We start from the raw sequence: 23,416 nt of genomic DNA on the forward strand, positions 1-23,416 counted from the left end.
GCACCTTGGAGAGCAGAAGATCTGGCACGGAGATGCTCCCCCAGCAAAGCCTCCCCCGGCTCATTTCTGCGCATCTGTGTTAGCAGCGGCACAGGAGCAAGGCCGGAAACCCGGGGAGGTGGCAGCCCAGCCAGCCTTAGGAAGAGGCGTGGGATGGATCCAGTGGCGTAGCGTGGGTTGTCAGCACCCGGGGCAAGGCAAGTAATTTGCGCCCCCTAACCCGTGGATTTGCGCCCCCTAACCCTAACCCCCAGATGTTGCGCCCCGTGCGGCCGCCACCCCCTGCACCCCCCACGCTACGCCACTGGATGGATCCATTTCTCATGCACCTTGGGGAATGCTGGCTATCCGGCCGCGCCTGCTGCCTCCCTCGCGCGTCTGTCCGGCGCGCTGGGGGTTAATGTCTGCTCCTTGGCGAGCTTGTCTGCAAAATCCTCCCTCTGATACCCAAGACCGTTCTCTTTTTTGAAAAAAAAGGGGGGAAAGGGGAAAAATCAATCTTCGGGGCTCGCGGCCAATAAGAGGAGTCCGGGGCTTCCCGATCAGCCAATCGGGTAGCATCTTCGGCGCTCATCTGACCCACCCCACCTCTTCCCTGAAAACTGCCCACATATGGGATGTATATGTAAAACGTCGAGCTCTCGCTCCTATAAAGACGGGTCGGGTCGCGACGTGGATTTGAACGGGGACCGGGAGCGAGCGGAGCCGGCGCCGGACGGGCTGAGGTGGGGAGGCAAGGAGGAGGAGGAGGAGGCGCGATCCCTTGCCAAGCGCGGGCGCGATCCGGGAGCAGCTTGAGCTCTCTGCCGCTTTGGCCCCAAGCGAAACAAGGTCACGGGCTCCCTTCCCGCCGCCGCGTCCGGCGTGGCCGCCACCGGGGAGCGCGGGAGGATGCGCGCTGTCCGACGGCGCGCCCGCCCCGTCGCGCCCGTGGGAAAAGAGCATCCGCCGAGCGACCTGCGAGGCCAGGAGAGCGTGGCAGGGACCGGCGGCCGCCCGGCCTCCTCCCCCTCGAGGCTATTTGATTGTTTGTTTGTTGCTTTGTTTTGTTTTCTTTTCTTTCCGCGGAGGGAGCAGCGGGGCCGCCCCGCCCGCCCGCCCGCCGCGCCTCTATCCAACTTTCCCCGCCGAGCCTCTTCGCAGACGCCAGCCAGGAGGGAGGGAGGGAGAGGGTCTCTAACCATCCCCGCCCCCTGCCCGCCCGCCCGCCCTTCATCTCCGCTCCGGAAAGCGCGAAGAAAGGAGGACTCCGCTCGGCTCCCACGGCGCCCCTTCTTCGCCAAGTGCCACTCGCGGCCGCGGCCGGGAAGGAAACGGCACACAAAGGGAAGGCAGAGCCGGAGCGCGCCCCCCCCCCTCCAGCCAACGCCGTCTTCGCCGCCCCGCCCCGGCGAGAGCGATCCAAGGAGGAGCCGTGAGTAAGGCGGCGGTGGCGGAGGCTCCCCCAAGGCCACCCCACCCCACCCCGGGAAGGATCGCGGAGCACCTCGGGCGGCGGCGGCGGCGGGAGTGCTAACCCCCATCCCCGCCCCCCTCCTCCCTTCCAGACGCTCCTGGGAGGGAAGGTCGCCGCCCGGCGGCCCCTTCCCCTCCTGTCTGCGGTCAGGATCAAGTGGGAAAGCTGGAGCGGCGTGACGGCGCGCCGGGCCTTAAATCTGCTGGTCACGGGCAGCCCCAGACGGCGGAGGGAGGGAGGGCGAAGCGACACCGCGTGGCCTCCCCCGCAGGCGACAAGGGGGGGAGGGGGGAGGCGAGGCGAGGCCGGAGTCTGCTCTCGCCATCAGAAGTTCATGTGCTTTTGAAGTCCTAATCGCATTTCCAATCACTCCCCGCCGCATTTGCCCCCCGTCTCCCTTTCGTAAGCGGGTAAGGGAAGACTAATTTAAGATTTTTTCCCAGATGAGAAATGGTTTTGGTTGTGGGTTTTTTGCCATTTAGGGAAGTGAGACATTGCGATGGGTGAAATTCCCCTTCATCTCAGGCTTAGAGGCATCTCAACAGCGATGAAGTACATTAGCAAAAAGGAACCCCTAGAGAAGTGTGGACATGGGGGGGGGGGCAGAGCGGACCCTTGGGCCTGGTGAAGCAAGGGTGTCCCTTTGCTAGAAATGAGGACTTCTGCCCTGGGGCTTCTAGCAGTTTGCCCTGATCTCGGGATTAGGCTGGTCAATAGCAGGTCCTGGCAGGGGACCAGTTCTGAGCTGCTGTCAGACTTCAGTCAAAACGGTCACAGTGGGAATATGAAACTTTTGTGGAGTCTGCTGGGATGGAGGGAGACAAGCAGATGTACCTGGTGCACCTAGAACTCTTGCTCCTTTTGTTCCTTTTGTCTTGTGGGAATCTTACATGAGGTGTGTGAGAAGTGTGTGGAAGTGTATTTCTGCTCCATTCGTCTGCTCTCTCGGTCAGGAGTCAGCAACTAGAGTGCCTCCGGCCCCCAATCTGGCCCTTGCAGTGGGGGTTGGGGGCTGGCTCCTTGATTCTACAGCACAGGTGATGTAGAGGTGTGGCAACCCTCCATAAACCTGAGCTGCTGGCCAGGCTCTGGTTGAAGCATCTTCAGGAATGGCCCGACTCCATAAGCATCTCTCTCCAGCTGCACCACTCAGAATGCCACGGAAGCTGCCTTTGTGACATGATCCTCCAGGAAAACGCTCTCCGCCTGGAGGCTTGTGCCTTGGCACTCAGGGAGATGGTAGCAGAGCAGCCTTGGGTGAACTTTGCCTCTTGGATTGTGTGGTGCAGTTTTTGAGGGCAGCCCAATTGCCTTGGCGTGGCATGGCCTCTTGCCACCCACGCAGAACTTGAAATGGATGTGAGGCACTGGGCAGGAATGTGCCTTTTGCTGCTGTGCTGTGTTGCTTGATGATTGAAGTTGGCATAATCAAAACTAATTCTCATCTGCCACTGTGGAACGAACAGGTATGGCCAGAGAAATATCAGTAGTTGCAGGAGATATAGCTGTTGTGCAGAAGTACTTTGGTAAGCGATGAGCATTAAAAGTCCCATTATGTATCTGAACTTCATCCTTTAAAGGGAGGCGGAGCAGCATTTATTTTCTAAAGATGGGTGCACGGCTCTGGATTTTGTGGGAAACCTGTCCTTGGCTCATGCAAGTTGCCCTGCTTTTAAGCCTGTGGAATCAGACCAAAGTTGCTCAGTGCAATCTGTACGTGCTCAGAGAGACTCTTAAAAGTCTGCTTCATAAGGGGCATTTGCCTCAGATGAGAGATGGAGTATTCATTTTGTGACGTTAAAGAGGGAGGGGGCACTCAGAGACAAAGACTTAACAGTGCATTTGCAAGGAACCTGCAAAAAAAAGTTCTGTAGGTGATTAATCCAAAGTTTCTTACTAAGCAACAATACACAGTACAGTTCTGCAATATGCCTTGCATATTCTCCTTTTGCAGTTAGGAAGACATTGGGAGCTGGCAAAATGGTTTCAGAAAGTGACCAGCTAACTGCATTTCTTCCCATTTAAGTCAGAGTCTACCTTGCTATAGATGACACTCTTTTCGTCCGTAGCAGTGAATATATTGCTAACTGGTACAAGTTGACCTTGCTGTGATACGGGCAGCAGAGCCACACGCTCCTGAATATTCATCTGCTCTTTGTCACCCAGGACCTTGTACAGAGGCCTCGCTAACACAACGAGGCAAAGAGAACCGCAGCTGGTGTCTGTTCACACTGTACAGATCCATCCTAGAGCCTGCCTAGATCCTATTGTCACAGAGAAGTAAAGAGAAAACTTTGAATAGCAAGTTTTCATACTAGCAGCGTAAAAGATATCGGATTATTGAGGTGCCTGCCACTTCTGCAACCTGGAAATGGGCTTATCAAAGTCCATGTAATAGTTTGAAGGGGAACTTGCATGGTGATGCTTTCAAGATGGTAGATGAGAAGGCAGTTTTTGGCTCATTTAAAGGCTGGCAGCGTTGTAGAATGGCATTGCCCCTGTGCCCTGGCCTAACACAGTAAAACTCACTAAGTAAATGAAAACAATTGTTGTGGGACTTGTACATAAAACATTTGTGCTTTGGACAGTAGCAGCCAGCAAGGTGTTGTGGGTTGATTTTTTTTTTTAAAAAAAGAACTATTAAGCACCCATCATTAAGCTATGATGATGTTAGAGGTGGGGGTAACTATAACAGGGGGTGTCTATAGACATGATAGAGACTTGAGGTACACCTAAATCAAACTAATTGAATATTTTTGTAGCTTTGGAGAGACACTTGTTTGAAAATTAGTATTTATCTTAATTCATGTCAAAGCATGAACATGGGCTTAGCATTCATGAATTGCATCTACAGGATTCAATAAATGGTGTCCAGTATTCCATTTTTTACAGTCTTCTTATAAAATTTGTTAATTTGGCCATGGCCGCAAGGTCTCAGGATTTTGTTTGGTTTTTAAACACAGCAGCCTCTGAATAAGAGCAGTCTGTGGCTCCACAGGCTTTCTTAACTCACTTGTTCTTAATAGTGCAATCCTATAATGTCCACTCAGAAATAAGTGCAGTTGAGTTTACTGGAGCTTAAGTTGGTAGGCATAGGATTGGAGGCTAAACAAGGGACTGGGAATCTGCCTTGGATGTAGGAATGACAAGTTATGCAACATTTTCTTCCAAAAGTGGGGCCAGTTCCCTGACAGAAGATACTGTACTTCCTATTCAGTAAAAACTCCATAGCCTTCTCAGAGTGGGAAGAAAGACCCAACAACTTCACATGACTTCCGCTGCCTTCACCTGAGATCTTCACCCCATGCTGCATCTCCCAGCAAATTCCCAAGATGCAAAAAAAAGGCGGGCCGTTGTTACTCATCTTTTCAATGTGTCAGTAGTTGGGCGATCTGATAACTGGCAGAGGTCCCAGAAATACACTGGCCATCCATGAATCTCAGAGATGTGCTGGAGATGTTACAAAGATACACACCTGCAGCTGTTTCCCAGAAACAAGAACGTTCAGAACGTGAGTGAAAGGGGGGCAACACGCTGCTGTGGCGGCAAGTGAGTCCCTTTGAGGTGAATTCACCACCACTCCAAGAAAGAATCAGATCAGCATGAAGCCAAGCATACAAGTTACAGCTTTATATCTCCCATTGGTTAGTAGGGGCATACATCTCAGCAGTGGCATCCTGTGTTGCTGATAGCACCTTCAGAAAATGGATTTTCCTCGTGAATGCAGCAGGGGAAGAAAATGGTTGGGCCAGGCAAAAGCTATGGTCGGGCAAAGAATCATAGACACCGAGAGACAACAGGACTCAAGGTGCCCCAACTATAAAATTGGAGAAATCGAGAGAGATATAGCCGCACCGGCAGCATATCTTTTCTTTCTCGTATCCAAAAATGCAAGAAGGGCTTTTACACTCGCCAGAAGTTCAGCTCTGCCCTTGCCAGTCCTGGAAGGATCCTTTTAAAAAGTCCCATATGCTCAGAGACTTTGCACCTGTTCATTGAAGGATATAGGAAGCCCAGAGCACTTGTTCTTTAGATGTATCTTTTATGAAGAGGCACGTAGCGAGACCATTGATCCCCTGCTGGTGAGGCTCGCTGACCTCCCGGAAAAGCAAAAATTTGACCTTTTCCTGTTAGGCAAAGATTATAAGACGACCCGGATAGTCACCAGATTCTGTGTACAGATCTGTAGGCGCAGACCATCCCCCAACCCAAACTAGTTTGTTAAGAAAATCCCCAAACTTGGTTCCATGGGTAACTCTGAGTCATCTCTGTGCAGTAGCTTATCTTAAAGTTTAAAGTGTCTATAAGCTTATCGCATTTATAAATTTTAAATTTATTGTTGTACATCGTTTTAAATGTTTGTTTTCCTTCTGGGATTGTACCCCCAAGTGTGTTTTATAAGCTGGCCTCCGACCGTAAGAAATTATCTATCTATCTAGGGGAAGAAAATGTTACTCAGTGTTAGCTGAGATTCCTACATTGCAGCGGGTTGGACTAGATGACCCTTGGGTCCCTTCCGACGCTAAGATTCTGTTATTCTTCTCCGTGTCTGCTCTGGTCTTGTAGACAGTGTTGATTATCTCAGGCACTGTCAAGTATCAGTCCTCCCTGCTCATGCTTTTTGTATTTTTCTTCACACCTTACATGCACCTTAAGAGGCATCTAACAGTCTTGTCTGGAGTTGTGTAGACCCCAGGATTTGAGATCAGTCCTGGAAAAGCTGTGAGCTCCCACTGGAGCAGAATCCTGTCTCTCTAATGCCACTAGCATTGCTGCTCTGGCCTGTGCTGAGTCACAGTTTCTTTCCAGCTTCTCAGTTTTGACCTGATCTAAAGAAACTTGCTGATCTCTGGAGAGGCACAAGTGTTTTGGCTCTCAAAGGGTTCGGTTATTTTTGGAGAGAGACCAGGCCTCATTCAGAGGATTCCTGCTCTGTCCAAGTGAATGGGAGGCAGAGCCAAGCCCATCCAAATGCCAGTGAGCTCATGTTTGCAGGGAGAGGCGGGGATTCCCAACGGGAAGGTGAAAGCTGGTTGCAGACAGGAAGGGTCTGCTTCAACAATCTTGGAGGAACAAGAGCTGCGTTTCTTTGATGCCTGTGAAGTTGCTTTTGCAACACCTTTCACCCAAATTATTATCGTTCTAAAAAGTTACCAGCACCTGCTTTGTGACTCATCTTTCTCCCAACCACTTCTTTTGCCGACTATGGTCCTGTCTACATTACTGATGTAAACCAGCTCCATGCCTTTTTGGCCATTAGGACTTGCCCCCAAGACACCTTGGGAATGGGAGACTTTGAAAGGACTAAAGATCAATACAGAGGGGATGCATGGGACTCGCAATTGCATCACCCAACTTTTAAAAATTGGATTTTGATTGGTTGGTTGAGGACAAACCACATGAGAAGGTGCATTGCTTCCATGCACTGCTTGTGAGCTTTCCTCTTTCTTCTTTGGCAATCACTCTTAGCCGAGTAAGATTGTCTTCCATGAACATGGTTTTAAAAGTGAGTCTGTGACTGTGGAGGCCAGTTCTGGATCCACACGTCCTTCCACAGTGGGGACATATGTTTCCAGGCAGGAGTTGATCACGGTGAGGGTTTCCTAAGCCTGCCTTCCTCTTAGCACATTTCTCCCTTTCGTCCTATGTTTGAGCGTCTTCCAAGCCCGTGACACCTTTGGTAAAGGCTGTTCTCCAATTGGAGCGCTCGCAGGCCAGTGTTTCCCAGTTGCCGGTGGTTATACTACATTTTTTTAGATTTGCCTCGACAGAGCCTTTAAACCTCTTTTGTTGACCACCAGCATTCTGCTTTCCATTTTTAAGTTCGGAATAGAGGAGTTGCTTTGGCAGACGATAATCAGGTATCCAAACAACCTGACCAGTCCAACGAAGTTGATGTTGAAGAATCATTGCTTCGACACTGGTGATCTTTGCTTCTTCCACTGCTTGTGAGCTTTCCAAGGGGCATTTGGCTGACTAATGTTAGAAAAAACATCTAGGCCAGGACAGGGGGAGACCTTGGTCCTCCAGGTATTGCTGAACTAGAACTTCCAACAGTCCCAGAAAGCACGGTTAATGGCCAGGGTGGATGGGGTCTCCAGCAGCATCTGGAGGACCAAAGGTTCCCCACAACTGGTCTCGATGGACCCTCCGATCAGATCCAGCAAAACCATCCTTATTCCCACTCCACCCTCCAGTTTAGTCCTCAAGTTATTTCTCTGCTGTTTTGCTTTCCGTAATAACTGGTAATGATGCGGCAACAGTTGTCATGAAGGAGACAGAGCTTTGGGCTCGCCTTTTCACCCCAAGGGCTGCCTTCCTTTCCTGGCCAATCTCTTGGAGACTGTGTGGTGGGCTGGGCTAGATGGGAGCAATGGAGGTGACCTCTGCCTTTGAACATTGGAGTACATTCCATCCTCCATCCAGGCAAGCAAGAGGCATTATTGTAGTCTGGTATCACTGAGCTTGCCGATTGGAAGGTCGGCGGTTCGAATCCCCGTGACGGGGTAAGCTCCCGTTGCTCGGTCTCTGCTCCTGCCAGCCTAGCAGTTCAAAAGCACGTCAAAGTGCAAGTAGATAAATAGGTACCACTCCGGCGGGAAGGTAAACGGTGTTTCCGTTTGCTGCTCTGGTTTCGCCAAAAGCGGCTTAGTCCTACTGGCCACATGACCCAGAAAAACTGTCTGCGGACAAACGCAGTACTTTACTTGGCCAGTAAAGCGAGATGAGTGCCGCAACCCCAGAGTCGTTTGTGACTGGACTTAACTGTCAGGGGTCCTTTACCTTTACCTTACCACATTCCAGCCAGGAAGAATCACCTGTGTGTCCTGCTGTGCTGTGCTGCACTTGGAAAAGGTGGTGGAGAGATTCTGCAGAGCTTCTATTCTTCTGAAGCTTCTGTTCTACATGCTGCTCGTAATGAGTGGGAATGTGTTGAACTGCACAAAGCCCCATTCCCAGCCCCCCTCCCACAATGTCCCTGTCCTTAGGGATGCTGCAGGGATCTGTCCCTAGCTCCCCTATGTGAAATGGATGGTGGTTGAGGTAAAGGTGATGATTTAGCCACTATTCCATCCTGTGTTGGAGTTGTAATTATTTTCATAGCAGCCTTCAAAATAATTACAACTCCAACACAGCATAAAATCACGCTGGGCAGGTTAAAACAAAAATCAGGGCAGGGGGTGGGTTAATCCCCACTTCCCTCTGTGTAGCCATTCCAAAACTGGATCAGAACCTTCAGCTACTGTTTTGCGAAAAAGACCATGAGTGGAGAATTGTTGGCACCTGCTTCCAAGTAATGTGTAGTTCGGCTACCCAGAAACTTTTCGTACTCTCATCTGGGGCTGGGCCTTTTGGAGCCATGTCTGAAGGAGCTGAGAGATGTCCTCTGGCTGCTGTAAGTGCCTCTTTGCAGCTCCATCTTCCACCGAGCCCCTGGCTTCCAGGCAGAGTGGTCAGCTTTATTTTTAGAATGGCAGGGGCGGGGAGGGGTTTGCGCTGTTGTGAATGTGACTTAGTATGGGGAGCTGATGTGGATCTCGGGCGCTGCAGAGCTATCATTACTGCTCTGCAGAGTTTTATTTATAGCTCTAGGAGGTTTCACCCACCAAAATTTGCTATGAAAAGGGAAAATGGGCCCCTGGTTAGAGGCCTGCGGAGTTACTATAGATGGACCTCTCCTCCATGTTAGAGAGGCAGGTAATTTAGGACAGGGGTCAGCAAACTTACTGCGCCTCTGGGAGGTGTCTCCAGCGCCAATCCAGTGTGGCGGGCCAGAGGGCAGGTGAGCGCGTGCCCATACGCGTGCGCACACACTATTTCCAGCGCACTTCCAGGTCAGAGGAGCACCGGAAATAGCTTGTGTGCATGTGCACCGGCCTCTGACCCAGATGTGCACCAGAAATAACACCTGTGCATGCGCAAATGACTCTTGCGCATGCGCACAAGCTATTTCTGGTGCTCCTCCGACCCGGAAATGGGCAGCCGCGCAGCGCAGCACCGGTAAGAGCGGGCAGCGGGGGTCGCCACGGGCCAGATAAACGAGTCCCCCGAGCCTTATCCGGCCCACGGTCCTTAGTTTGGGGACCCCGATTTAGGACGTTGCCCACCTCCACTGTCTCCATGCACACACATGCAAACACACTAATACAAGCTGCCAGACACAGCCAGCCTGTCCCTATGAGAGGATGCACATCTTTGTACACATAGGAGGTAGTGGACTCCCTTTCCTTGGAGGGTTTAAAGCAGGGGTTGGATGGCCGCCTGTCATGTACGATCTAGTTGAGTTTCCTGCATTGTGGGGGGTTGAAATAGATGACCCTGAGGGTCTTTTCCAACTCTACAATCCTATGAGGTTCCGTGTGTGTGTGTCACATGTAATGTGCATTAGCAGAGTTGTCAGTTATTCTGGTTTAATCACCCAGGCTGTACTTTGAAGACTTTTTTTTAATCCCAAAGACATTCATGTTTTATGCTTTATTAATAAATACAGTGCTGCCCCGCAAGACGAATGCCTCGCAAGATGGAAAACCCGCTAGACGAAAGGGTTTTCTGTTTTTGAGCTGCTTTGCAAGATGAATTTCCCTATGGGCTTGCTTCGCAAGACGAAAATGTCTTGCGAGTGTTCCGATTTTTTTCCGCTCCCCCCCTTTTTCTAAGCCGCTAATCCGCTAATAGCCTTTTAGCCGCTAAGCCTTTAATAGCCGCTAAGCCTTTAATAGCCACTAAACCGCTAATAGCGCTAATCCGCTAATAGCCTTTTAGCTGCTAAGCCGCTAAGCCTTTAATAGCCGCTAATCCGCTAAACCGCTATTAGCGCTAATCTGCTAAGCCGCAAATAGGGTTGCTTCGCAAGGCGAAAAAACCGCTAGACGAAGAGACTCACGGAACGGATTATTTTCGTCTTGCGAGGCACAACTGTATGTAATCTGTATTTACATAGTACCTACGGCTAAGCACAGTACCTAAAGTGTTGAAGGACAGGCCCCTACCTACAGATTCATAATCTGAAAGCAAACTTTTAGCAGAAAATGGGTCAATGGAATGGGAAATCCTTCTGTAGAAGAATTTCTGCATCCGTGTAAAGAGATTGTGAATCACCTTAGCACAATGGCTGTCGCTCCAGCAGGGTGGGTGGTCAGGGAAGGAAGGCAGACGGAGGTATTCTGCAGGTGCAAGAGTACAGGTGGGCAGAACATGGTCCAGCAGCCATATGCAAGCCCCAACTACATGTTATGTTTCCCCTCCTGTTGCTTCCTGAAGCTACTTCATCTTTCCAACCCATCAGAATTCCTTCCTTCCTCTTTGTTTCCTCCTGGTGCTCCTGGCTTTTAAAATTGTTTCCATGTAGTTTCAGAACAGTTTGAAGGGGGCCACATTTTATTTTATTTCCTTTTTTCCTAGTTGTATGGCTCGCCATCTAAGAACAAATTGGTAGGCTTCCAAGAAGACTAAAGCCACTTTTATGCGTTTTCAAGAACAGTAGCTGTATTGGTGTATTGTCCAAAAACCAGCAACTTCCACATACAATGCGAACATGATCCGTGTGGGATGCACATTCGCAACCTGCAGCGTCCGCAGCGGTGCGTCTGCGCACGCGTGGGTTGCTATTCAGCGCGTCTGTGCATGCGCAAAGCGCAGTTTAGCGCTTCTGAGCATGCGCAACCACCGGAGCTCGGAAGTAACCCGTTCCAGTACTTCTGAGTTTCCATGGTCCCCAACCCGAAAAAACACAACCTGAAGCGTCTGCAACCTGAGGTATGACTGTACTTATTTGAAAGAAAGCCCATCCATCCCAGTGGGGCTTGTTTCTGAGTAGACCTACATAGGACTGGGAATTCTAATTGGGGGTGACCAGAATGAAAATTGAAGAAGGGCCCTCTTTATTCTGGATTAGTTAATCCAGAACATTTTTGCCTCTGGCTCTGTCTGGCCAGTGGCAGCATGCGGACCTTGGCAGATCACCCCTGAGGGAATGTGGCCCTCAACAGCAACGAAAGAGGAAGAAACTGGCCCCTGGTAGTATCCCTATCATTGATCTATTTTCTGCCATAGATGTGGAGTTCTGTGGAAGAATGCTGCTGCTTTGCTCGTAGAATTCATTCTCAACTGGTGCAGTTGTAAATAAACACTCTGGGTTCTCTCTCTCGCCTCCCAAGGAAAGACTTCCCTGAACCACTCCTTGCTCAGGCTGTGTGCATGTGATGTGGGGGGGAAGACATTTTATAACGATAACCGTTGTGGCATGCTCCATTTCCAGTACTTGGTGTTCCAGAGAGCTGCTCTTGGGGGCTATCGGCTTAAATAATTGAACCGTCTTAAAAGCACCTTTATATAGATCTCTGCTTATGGAGCAGGAGTCCTTGTGTTAGTTCTAATTTCAAAGTTCTCTTAATGCATCTTTTTTTCAGGGCAGGAAATGCTTACAGATCCTGCCTAGCGCTCAAAAATGTGCGGAACACGTTGGGTCAACTTGTGTGTTGTTGCCGCATGCAATATTCATTCCATGCTGGGAACACGCAAACCGTGAGGGGAACAGCCAATCCTGATCATAGCTGTCAACTTACAGATATGAAAATAAGGGATCAGCAGCCAAAATAAGGGATCAACAATTACTTTGATAGAATACATATTTTGTTGCGTGCAAATGGCTTTAGATACCTATTAGGTCCATAAATTACCATATAGCATATATTCAACACAAAAAAACAGCAACAATTTGTTGTTGACAAAGGACAGCTGGACATAGAAAGGGCCCCATTACCTTCAGTAGCTTATTTAAGGGACATCATCAATAAGGGACAGCAGCGGGACATGGCGCTGGGATAAGGGACCGTCCCGCCAAATAAGGGACGCTTGACAGCTATGATCCTGATTTACCCATCACATTTAGATTCTGTCTTTCCTCCCAGGAGTTCAAGGCAATGTCCTCTCTCCTCCCCGCCCCTTTTATCCTAAAAACAACTTTGCAAGGTAGGCCAGGCCAGCCTCACCCTCTCAGCTAGATGGCCAAATGGATATTTGAATGGGGGCTCTAGCAAGTCTTAGTTAGGCAAAACTCTCGCCATGGCTGCTCTTATCTCCTCTTCCAGTTTTGTGTTCTTTTGGATGATTTGGGTTCGAATTTCAGCTCAGCTCTTGGCTCCCTGAGTGGTGGCAGGTAGGAGTCATTCTGTCTCAGCCTCAGGTCTGCATCTGTGGTCTTTCAAAAAAATAAAAGGGAACGCACTTCACAGAGTTTCTTAATTAAAATGTTTTAAAAGGTAATTATTTGTAAGAGGCATCAGTGCAGAGAGCTGGGAAGAGGAAAGTCAGATGCACCCATTTCAACCAAATCTATCGGTTTCTGTGATTTCCCTGGTCAGCGTTGTGAATCTGACACTGCACAAATATGATTTTAAAAGGAATGATCTGCATGCGTTGGCTGTTTTTATAGAGTGCCATGTTCAGTATTTATTGTGAGACCTTTGTGTTCCTTCCCTGCTCTACTAGGTGTTAAATGGGAACTTCTTTCGTTTGTGAGAGCCCGTTTTGTGTTTTTTAATCCAATGTGCCGTAAACAGTAATGAGGATGTGAAATATGCCTGGGTTCTTCCAGAGGACAAAAAAAGAAGAACAAAACTCAACAATGAACAAAATTGCTGAGGCAACACTAGTGCCATGTTGGCGGGGGGAGCAACTAGGTGGCACAGAGGGGGATAGTTGGCATTGCCAATAGCACTGGGGGGCATGCAGAGATTACCATATGTCCTCCTGTGCTGGCAAATAGGCACTCACATCCAAGTTTTGTTGCTGCTGCTGCTGCTGCTGCTGTTTTAAGCAAAGTGATTATTGCAGTGCCACAAGGTACTGGCACTACTACTACGTATTATTGCTATTGCTATTGCTATTGCTATTGCTATTGCTATTACTATTATTTATACCCTGCATTTCCCCCTGACACTCAAGGCAGATAAAAATAGAAACAGCTAAAAAAGATCATTAAAAAGCAATTAAACATTAATAAATTTAATGCATGGGTATCATCCGGTTCCTGCTTTCTTCTGTCTTAAAAAAAAGTGTGTGTATGTACATATGTATATATGTGTTGTTGGTTTTTGTGTGTGTGTGTGTATTCCCAAACTTGCAGAGGGGTGCCCTTACCAAATGGTGGGGGAACACTCTGGAGCAGGGGTCAGCAACCTTTTTCAGCAGGGAGCCAGTCCACTGTCCCTCAAACCTTGTGGGGGGCTGGATTATATTTTGAAAAAAAGAAAAAGAACGAATTCCTATGCCCCACAAATAACCCAGAGATGCATTTTAAATAAAAGAACACATTCTACTCATGTAAAAACACGCTGATTCTTGGACTGTCCGCGGGCCGGATTGAGAAGGCGATTGGGCCGGATCCGGCCCCTGGGCCTTAGGTTGCCTACGCCTGCTCTGGAGGAAGGAAACCCGTTGTTGTCGTCTGAAAGTTGGGGAGAGAGGAGCCATGTTAACATGGGCAGCAAATACTTGATATGCGGGAAGAGAGCATGTTCTCATCACCTATGTGATGTCATAGGGAGCGCCGGCCCTACTATTAAGCAGAGTGAGGTCACCTCCCACCTTAAGCAGCAGATGTTGGAGGTCAGCCTCCTGGCAGCTCCTCCTGAGCCTTCCCCCCCCCCCAGCCATTCCACACCCTTAGAAGACGGGGCTGCATGTGCAAAATGATGGTCAGTGCTGGGCCCTCTATGCTGGTTGGAGCTGATGGAAGTTGGGAGTCCAGCACATCCCCAAGTTAGGGAAGGCCGTTTTTTAAAAAATAAAAAAATAATGCCTTTCAGGTACTGCTAGAAGTTGCTTTTGCTGCCACATGTTTGTTTTTCCCCCTGGATGAAGGGTGGCATACAAATTTAATAAATAATAATTAATAATAATATATTTTATTTCACAAAATTTATATGCCACCTGATTGTAGGAAGAAAACCTCAAAGCAGTTTATAAAAAAAGATAAAAACAATAACATTGTCACTAAAAATATTACAGCCACGATTTTAAACATACAGAAAGTTAAAACCGGAATAGAACAGAGTGACACAAATTAAAACTCCTGCGGGCTACAACATGGCTTCTCCTAGAGGAGTTCCGAGCAATGAAGCACTTGTCCGTTCGTTGCTTGGTGGTGTCCTCCCTTCACTTAACCGAACCCTGTGAAATGTCTTTGCATTGCCCTAGCTCAGGCACAGGCAAACTCGGCCCTCCAGATGTTTTGAGACTACAATTCCCATCATCCCTGACCACTGGTCCTGTTAGCTAGGGATGATGGGAGTCGTAGTCCCAAAACATCTGGAGGGCCGAGTTTGCCTATGCCTGCCCTGGCTTGTTTTGATTTCGGTAACCATTCGGCGAACCAAATGAGCTCAATGCAAATTAAGTTTTGTAAAATGTTCGCCGTGAAACAGAAAAGCAAAAGCAAATTGAGGAAAACGGCCGTACCATGCATGCACGAGCAGTTCAGCTTGAAACAGGAAGTGTGTGTGCAGCAGATTATTCCATGCCATGTTGCAGAGGGTTCCTTCTGTTGGGAGAAGTGTGCCGCAAACACTACTATCACACACCCAGCTTGCTCATATGAACTGGTACGGCTTCGGATAGTTGCTGCATAGCTTGGAGCCATTGATATTTTTTTCTGAACAGCCTCATTTAACCTCTGAACATAGGACATCCTGTGTGTAGACATGGTCCTGAATGCCATCTATTCAAGTTCAAAGGACTGTAGATTTCCAGTACTTAACTCTTCTTGCTCAATCTTCTACCTATAAGTGCACTTGTTCAGTGACTGGAATCTTTCGGGCTTGGCTCCGTCTTCTTATTTCCATCAGATTTACCCTGCATGCATGAATGCATTAAAGATGATTGGCATAAGCAGGTCACTGAAATACTGCAAATGGGTCGTTGGAAAGCAGGTGCATGTTTTTTTAAACAGATTTCCCTCCGGAAAGGATAAATCTGGATTACGTGGGGGAAGATATGGGTTGGCATTTTGTTGACAAGGGCATCATGAAAAGCACAGATCTTTCAATAAACATCTGTGTGGAAGCACCTGATTTCTCCATCTTTGAGGATCTTATAAACCTACAGAAAAGAATGAACTTCTTGGGGTTAAATTGCACTATACGAAGGTGAACCTGCAGAGAGGTGGGCACATCAAACAGCTGCTTTTTGGTGCTGTTACAGGCAGCAGAGTAGGAGACAGGACCACCGTCTATCAGGAAATCCTCGTGCAGGTCCAGGGCATGAGGCGGGGGGGGGGCGACTGCCCCAGGAAACAGACCCAGTTGGGGCTGGCGTGGAGCACCAACATGTTGGAAGGATAGAGCTGTGTGTGCCACAGGGCCTGTCCTGCATCTTCCTAAACTAGCTTACTGCCCATTGGTGGCTGGTGGGGCCCATTGGAATTGGTAGGATGAAGACAGGCAGCAAAATCCCTTTGGCGATCTTGCACTCATCCTACTGAAAGGATCAGGGGCTCTCATTTTCCCCCAGATGGACTTCAGCAGGAGACTTTTCTGGTGGGTTATACCCTTCATTAATTGTTGTTGTTGTTTAGTCATTTAGTCGTGTCCGACTCTCTGTGACCCCATGGACCAGAGCACGCCAGGCACTCCTGTCTTCCACTGCCTCCCACAGTTTGGTCAAACTCATGCTGGTAGCTTCGAGTACACTGTCCAACCGTCTCGTCCTCAGTCGTCCCCTTCTCCTTGTGCCCTTAATCTTTCCCAATTAATTAAGCAGGTGCCAATTTCCTTTCCCACCCTGGGCATCAAGATGTCTTGGGCTGGCCTTAAGTGGTCCTACATCATTGTGTCCACATTTCCACAGGAAAACTCTGTCTTCCAGAGACCCACTACAGTGAAGCACCAGTGCCCCAGTGCCTCTTAGAGCCAAGCATGGCAGGAATCATCCCGCGTGTGATTGCCCAGTTGCTGGCAGTCCAAGTTCCCTTTGTCTCAGAACTTTCCTGGCAGGGGAATTCCTCTCCACCCGCCTTGCTGCTGCCACCGCAGCCAAACTAACTGCTAAAACTACAAACACATATATTGGGGGCAAAACTAGGTTTTATTTCACCCGGGCCAAAGCCCCAGTTTCACACCTTTCCCCATGCGCATTTGCATGCGTGCGCGCGCGCACACACACACACACACAGATTTTGAGCCTTAATGGCGCCCCTCTGGAGGCTTCACCCAGGGCAAAAAAACTAGGTTAGGCCCCTACAGCTATGGCTCTGCATATATTTAATATAAAAATGTGGAGGAGGGAAGGAAGGAAGGAAGGAAGGAAGGAAGGAAGGAAGGAAGGAAGGAAGGAAGGAAGGAGGCTTTTGCCCAAAGGGAGTGCTTAGCCTACTGTTCCCCACAAGAGTGTTTTGAGTTGAGATGTGGGAGTAAACTGAGTGGTTGTTTTGAGGCAGGTAACTGGTGGCCAGGAGCCAAGACTCCTGGGTTCTCTCTGGCTCTCTCTTGTGTTAAGAGTTCAGTGCGTTTCTTAATGCCAGGTCAGACAACTTGTTAATCTAGCCCAGTATTGTCTACTCTGGCTGGAAGTGGCTATCCAGGGCAGAGGTCTTTGACATCTTCACCCATGACTACTCAGCATTTTTAACTAGAGGAGATGTTGTTGTTGTTTAGTCGTTTAGTCGTGTCTGACTCTTCATGACCCCTTCTGTCTTCCACTGCCTCCCGCAGTTTGGTCCAACTCATGTTGGTAGCTTCGAGAACACTGTCCAACCATCTCGTCCTCTGTCGTCCCCTTCTCCTTGTGCCCTCCATCTTTCCCAACATCAGGGTCTTTTCCAGGGAGTCTTCTCTTCTCATGATGTGGCCAAAGTATTGGAGCCTCAGCTTCACGATCTGTCCTTCCAATGAGCTTCTGGCTGTGGACAGTTTTCAAAAAAAGCTGGGCAGACCATTGCTGAAGATGTATTTAGGTCAGGGCTGAGCCAGCTGTGCTAGCAACTCAAGAGAGGTTGTGATGCGGTTTTAATATGTGTTCCCTAGCATAGTGGTGCATTTCGGCAATTTTTTTAAAAAAAATATTTTAATTAATTTTATTAAGTACAAATTAGAAAATCTATAAATATATATTGGAAATGGCTGTGTAGAGTGAATACTTATCTTCTTTTTAAAATGTTCACTTTTAATTTTTTTCTTCTACTTTCTTTTTTTCTTTGTTCTTTTTCTGATATCTTACCTTTTATCTCACTTCTTTATTGTGAGTAGCATTTTATAGAGGTATAAATAACTGTAAATATGAAAAGAGACAAAATATTCTCTAATTTTTTTCTTGGTTACATGTATTTTCTTTTTCTTTTGTATTTTCCTTTTTTGTAAATATGTATGTTTTTCTAATTTTTCATTTCGGCAGTTTTAGACTTTGGACTTAATGGTCTTGTCGAAAGGGAACTCTTTAAATGGCATTACTTCAAAACGCTTTCACTATGACACCCTTGCTTTGGCGATAGGAAAGGCCACTGCTGAGGTCTCATAGGGCACTCCCAAGCTATTGCTGTTTTTGGGTAGAATTCGACCCGTAGCAGAAAATTCAGGTTGTGCAATTAAAGTTGATATAGCAAAAAGCTTCCTTCCTCCACAACCACCCAAAATGGGCCTTTGGTGAAAGGGAAAGTGGTGGGGGATATTCCCTGTACATTTGCAGGGCGCGTGACATCGTCTAAACCTCCCCAGAAAACAAATCAGAATGGAGGCTCGCTAAATGGCTGACATCATCTAACCTTCCCACAAACAAATCAGGATGAATGCTCAATAAGCAGGTCATCTGGAAATGACCACAGAAAGGGATTTTTTTTCAGGGGGAGGAAACTGGGCCAAGCTGTATGTTAACCCTGTTTCTAGAACGAGATACCAAGTGAGCAGAATAGGGGCATATCCTTTGCCAGAGAACAGAGATGCCATTAATGTACCAGGCCAGTTGGGGTGTGTGTGTCCAGTTTTGCCACTTGAGGAGAAATGAGAAATGCCACCCTACTCTGCCACTGCTGCTGCTGCCATCACCGCCACCCTCATGAAAGGTAAAGAGTAAAAGGTAAAGGGACCCCTGACCATTAGGTCCAGTCATGACCGACTCTGGGGTTGCGGTGCTCATCTCACTTTATTGGCCAAGGGAGCCGGCGTACAACTTCCGGGTCATGTGGCCAGCATGACTAAGCCACTTCTGGCGAACCAGAGCAGCGCACAGAAATGCCGTTTACCTTCCCGCTGGAGTGGTACCTATTTATCTACTTGCACTTTGACGTGCTTTTGAACTGCTAGGTGGGCTCACCCCGTCGCGGGGATTCGAACCGCCGACCTTCTGATCAGCAAGTCCTATGCTCTGTGGTTTAACCCACAGCACCACCCGCATCCCTATGAAATGGCTGCAGATATGATCAAAGCCAAAAGCAGGTTTGTGTGTACTAAAATAAAGAAATAATATGTGTTATGATATCCTGGTATGCCATGGAAAGCCGGATTTTGCAGCCTCTATCAATCATGGAAATTTTATGCATTTGCTTAGTTTGCATAATGTTGCTCCGTTTCTGCCTAGCCATGAGGAGGAGCAATGAGATACGCGAGGCGCTGAAACTTCTCTTCTGGCTTTAGATTTCATCCAGAGGACATCCCAAGCTGCACATTAAGATCACAAGGACTAGAAACTTGCCTGAATCTGGAGCCTTTGGAGTGCAAAATTCTACTGCTGAGTTATGGCCTCAAGAAAAGGATAGCCTGAAAGTTTGCAGACCACGACTCAAGGCCTGTTTCATTTATTCTTTTCTTTGCATGATGTGCCTACTATGTTATCGTGTGAATTGATCTGTGGCATAACCTCTCCTGTACCCCTCCTGCCCTATGGGCATGAAAAACAGAGACACTTTGGCTGGCTGCTTTCATTTCTCTCTGGCTTTGAGTACCCACTGGTAGTTTGGGTTTGCACGGTGCTTCTCATTGTTCTAAATTCTAAGCAACTTTTTGAACCCTGATTCCAGCCTCACTATACAAGAGCTGGGAAATCCAGTTTTCTTTTTTCTTAAGAAGAAGCAGAGGGTGTGCTCTAGCCTTCCCTGCTCCCCTTTCCCCCCACCTAAATTGGCCACCCTCTGAAATTACCATTCGTAGCACAGTGGGGGGTGGGAGGGACGTAATTGTATCTTTCCGCAGATCTCCCGCATCTCTTATAGTTTGGCCTCTTGAGTATTTTGCCTTTCCTCACTGCCACCGTGGCACTTAATCCAGCATGGATAGCTGATACAGTGGCAGACCTTGGCGCCTCAAATTTCAGTGGTGCCCTGTATTCACCCTCCCACCAACCTCTCGCCTTCCGTTGGACATCATAGTTGTGGCGCCTGCTGCAGTAGCCCAGAAGCTCTGCGCCCAATGCGCCTGCTCTGGTTGCGCTCCCCTGAATCTGCCTTTAGTTGATATTTCTGCAAGCAGAGAATGGGGAAGAGCCTCTTTCCTGATTGCAGCAACTCCTCCTTTGATCGGAATAAGCCTATGGAAATAAACAGCAGAACATGAGCATCCTCTTGTCCAAGCAATTTCGCTGCCCAAGAGAACTTGAAATATACACAAAGAACGAGACATTCCTGAATGGTAGGACATTCCCAAAAGAGGCCACCTTGCCGTGTGTGCCTGTTCACATGAAGGTTTTCAGTTGTGTTTCGGGTCTTATTAGTCAAGGTCCACAGGAGCACTTGTCTGTATAAGGATAAGACATGGCCTTTCGTGTACTACCACCCCAACACAAACTGATTTTTTTCTTAAGCTTTCAACATCCTTTTCCTAGATGTTTCAGCCATGGCAAAAAGAAGTGTGCAATATAATCACTGCCTGTGTACATTTTTAAAGTACCACCTCCATTGTTCTGCCCGGACACTGAGGTCCAGCTCCGAGTGCCTTCTGGCGGTTCCCTCACTGCGAGAAGCCACGTTACAGGGAACCAGGCAGAGGGCCTTCTCGGTAGTGGCACCCGCCCTGTGGAACGCCCTCCCACCAGATGTCAAAGAGAAAAATAACTACCAGACTTTTAGACGACATCTGAAGGCAGCCCTGTTTAGGGAAGCTTGTAATGTTTGACAGACTATTGTATTTTAGTATTTTGTTGGAAGCCGCCTGGAGTGGCTGGGGAAACCCAGCCAGATGGGCGGGGTATAAATAAATAAATTATTATTATTATTATTATTATTATTATTATTATTATTATTATTATTATCATCATCATCATCATTATCATCATTATCATCATTATTATGCAGGTGAAATGTTACTGGCCATTGGCCCAAACGGCCACACATGATCAGAAACAAACTCTCAAAATGAGCACCAGATCCGCAGATCCCTGCATTGCAGGCATTCAGGGTCCCTTCCAACTCTACAATTCTGTGATTCTATATTTTTCTCGGTTACAAGGGGACAGTCTATGTAAAAGGCAACCTCTTCGGAGAAATTGAACAGTTCCAGCGAGTCCTTGTACATTGCCTTATGGCTAGCCTGACTGTTGGTCCATTGGGCTTAGCGCTGCCCACAATGACTGGCAACAGCTCTCCAGGATCTCACACATGAGTCTCCCCACTCCTTTTAGGTGTTGGGGCTTGAACCCGGGGCGTTCTGCTTGCAAGGCATGTCTTCCACAGAGCCACCTTCCCCTGTTTCCAGCCCTCCCGGATCAGACCAAAACTTCCTCTAGTCCAGCATCTTGCTTCTCACGTGCAGGGAGGGCTGGGAAAGATTTCTGTCTGACAACAAAAAAGAAGAAAACCCAGCAAACCAAAACAAGTGTTAAAAAAAAGAGAAAGTAAAGCAGATCAGGTAAAAAAAAATTATAGTGGCTTAAAAGGTCTGTAGGGACGCGGGTGGCACTGTGGGTTATACCACAGAGCCTAAGACTTGCCGATCGGAAGGTCGGCGGTTCGAATCCCCACGACGGGGTGAGCTCCCGTTGCTCAGTCCCAGCTCCTGCCAACTTAGCAGTTCGAAAGCACGCCAGTGCAAGTAGATAAATAGGTACCGCTCCAGGGGGAAGGTAAACGGCATTTCTGTGCGCTGCTCTGGTTCGCCAGAAGCAGCTTAGTTATGCTGGCCACATGACCCGGAATCTGTATGCTGGCTCCCTCGGCCTTTAAAGCGAGATGAGTGTCGCAACCCCAGAGTCGGTCACAACTGGACCTAATGGTCAGGGGTCCCTTTACCTTTGCCTAAAAGGTCTGTAAACCTTGGGGTGCTATAATGAAAGGAAGAAGAAAGGTGTTCAGCTGGCACTCTAGTTAAACATCAAACTTGGTTTTCCCCGTGGAGAGTATGCCAAAGGCATCGCCGCCAAGAAGATGCTCTCTCTGTTCGCCTTTACCCCCAGATGATGGGGAGTTTGGGATGGATGAAGACAGTCCAGCAAACACCTGAGTCCTAAGCTGGGTACTCATGAGAAGGTGGATGAGCCTGACCTCTCTGTCTCCCCTACTTGTGAGTAAATTTAGTGAACCTGGTACATCTCTGCTTGCTGCCTTATCCCTGTCTTCTTGTCTCTCTTGTCTGTCTCTGGTGTGCACCTGGGGTGCTTGCAGGAGCAAATAAGAGATGTGGGAGGGAAGGAGAGATATAGAGAGAGGGAGCTGCTGGAGAGAGGTTTCGGTGCCTAGTGCTGCAGGAAAGAGACCTGGCCTCAGCAGCAGACGGTGTGTAAGGAAAGGAAGGAAGCCAGCTCTCTGCTTGTCTGGCTCAGAAGTCAGAGAAGCTGCAGCTGGTCCCCCTTTCTGGCAGCCTGCTGGAGATGGCAGCCGCTGTGGTCCTGCAGAAAACAGAAAACAGAGCTCAGTCCTGGGCAGCAAGAACCAAGAGCGATGACCTCAGCAGCTCTTGCCTGTCAGAACTGATATGTGTTGGCATCTTTGTCCTGGGGGCTCTTGGCTGTCTGTGCATAAGCTTCCTTGGTTCCTTCTGCAATGTGCACCAAAATAGTGCTGGGCTCTTTTAGAGGAGATGCCCCCAGCTCTGAAGATGGGGGCATTTGATGCCGATGGATGGCCTCAGGGGGAAGGATCCAGAGGGGATAAGGGACTGCTCCCCAGTCTCTCAACCCTTGGCTTGCCACAAGGGTGTTCATGTGCTCCCAAACCCCAACCTTTCCTTCTTGTAGTGGGTGGCGCTGTGGTCTAAACCAAAGAGCCTTTTGGGCTTGCCGATCAGAAGGTTGGCGGTTCGAATCCCCACGACAGGGTGAGCTCCCGTTGTTCAGCCCCAGCTCCTGCCCACCTAGCAGTTCGAAAGCACGTCAAAGTGCAAGTAGATCAATAGGTACCGCTCCGGCGGGAAGGTAAAGAGCGTTTCCGTGTGCTGCTCTGGTTTTCTAGAAGCATGCTGGCCACATGACCTGGAAGCTGTCTGTGGACAAACGCCAGCTCCCTCGGTCTATAGAGTGAGATGAGCGCCGCAACCCCAGAGTCATCTGCGACTGGACCTAACAGTCAGGGGTCCCTTTACCTTTATTGCGTTGTTAAAGATGTCAGCTTTGCTTTGTGTACTTCCTTGCATCTGCTGTTTCTATTTGCATGGCTCGGCAAAATACACCGTATATCATAAAAATTATATTTCCCATCCGTAACAACTCCGTTACCCAAGCAGTATTTCAAATATAATAATATTTGCATAAATCAGCAATGCATTTCCAAAATAAAAGGCAGAGTAAATATACAGTATTCAGTAAGTTTCATCAGGGCTGGTATGACTTGCACGCATGTAATTTTCAATTGTAGTTTTAGCTTTACTGCAATCGGCTATACAATGGTTTAATAGTAACATGAATAAGGCATATTTATTACTATAATTTAGACTGCAAAGCATGTATACTATACTAAGGAGTGAGATAAATTGAACTCAACTTACTTTTGAGTTAACCTGTGTTCGATTCCCTCTGCAGACTGCATGGTTTAATAGATAATTTGTG

The 23,416-nt window shown here is 48.3% G+C and overlaps 1 long non-coding RNA gene across 2 annotated transcripts in view; it reads left to right on the forward strand.

The window, feature by feature from the left end:
- Positions 1-627: 627 nt before the first annotated feature.
- LOC308576462 overlaps positions 628-23,416 on the forward strand; it is a 33,483-nt gene continuing 10,694 nt past the window's right edge. Inside the window, exons 1-3 of one of the 2 annotated variants that reach the window (XR_014003246.1) lie at positions 628-725; positions 19,081-19,234; positions 21,772-21,936. This is a non-coding gene — a long non-coding RNA (uncharacterized lncRNA). Of the gene's footprint in view, positions 726-18,828; positions 19,235-21,771; positions 21,937-23,416 lie in introns of those variants that run through there. The other variant, XR_014003247.1, reaches the window with a different exon arrangement.

Source organism: Podarcis bocagei (genome assembly GCF_964188305.1).
Source record: "Podarcis bocagei genome assembly, chromosome: 17".
NCBI classification, from domain to species: domain Eukaryota; kingdom Metazoa; phylum Chordata; class Lepidosauria; order Squamata; family Lacertidae; genus Podarcis; species Podarcis bocagei.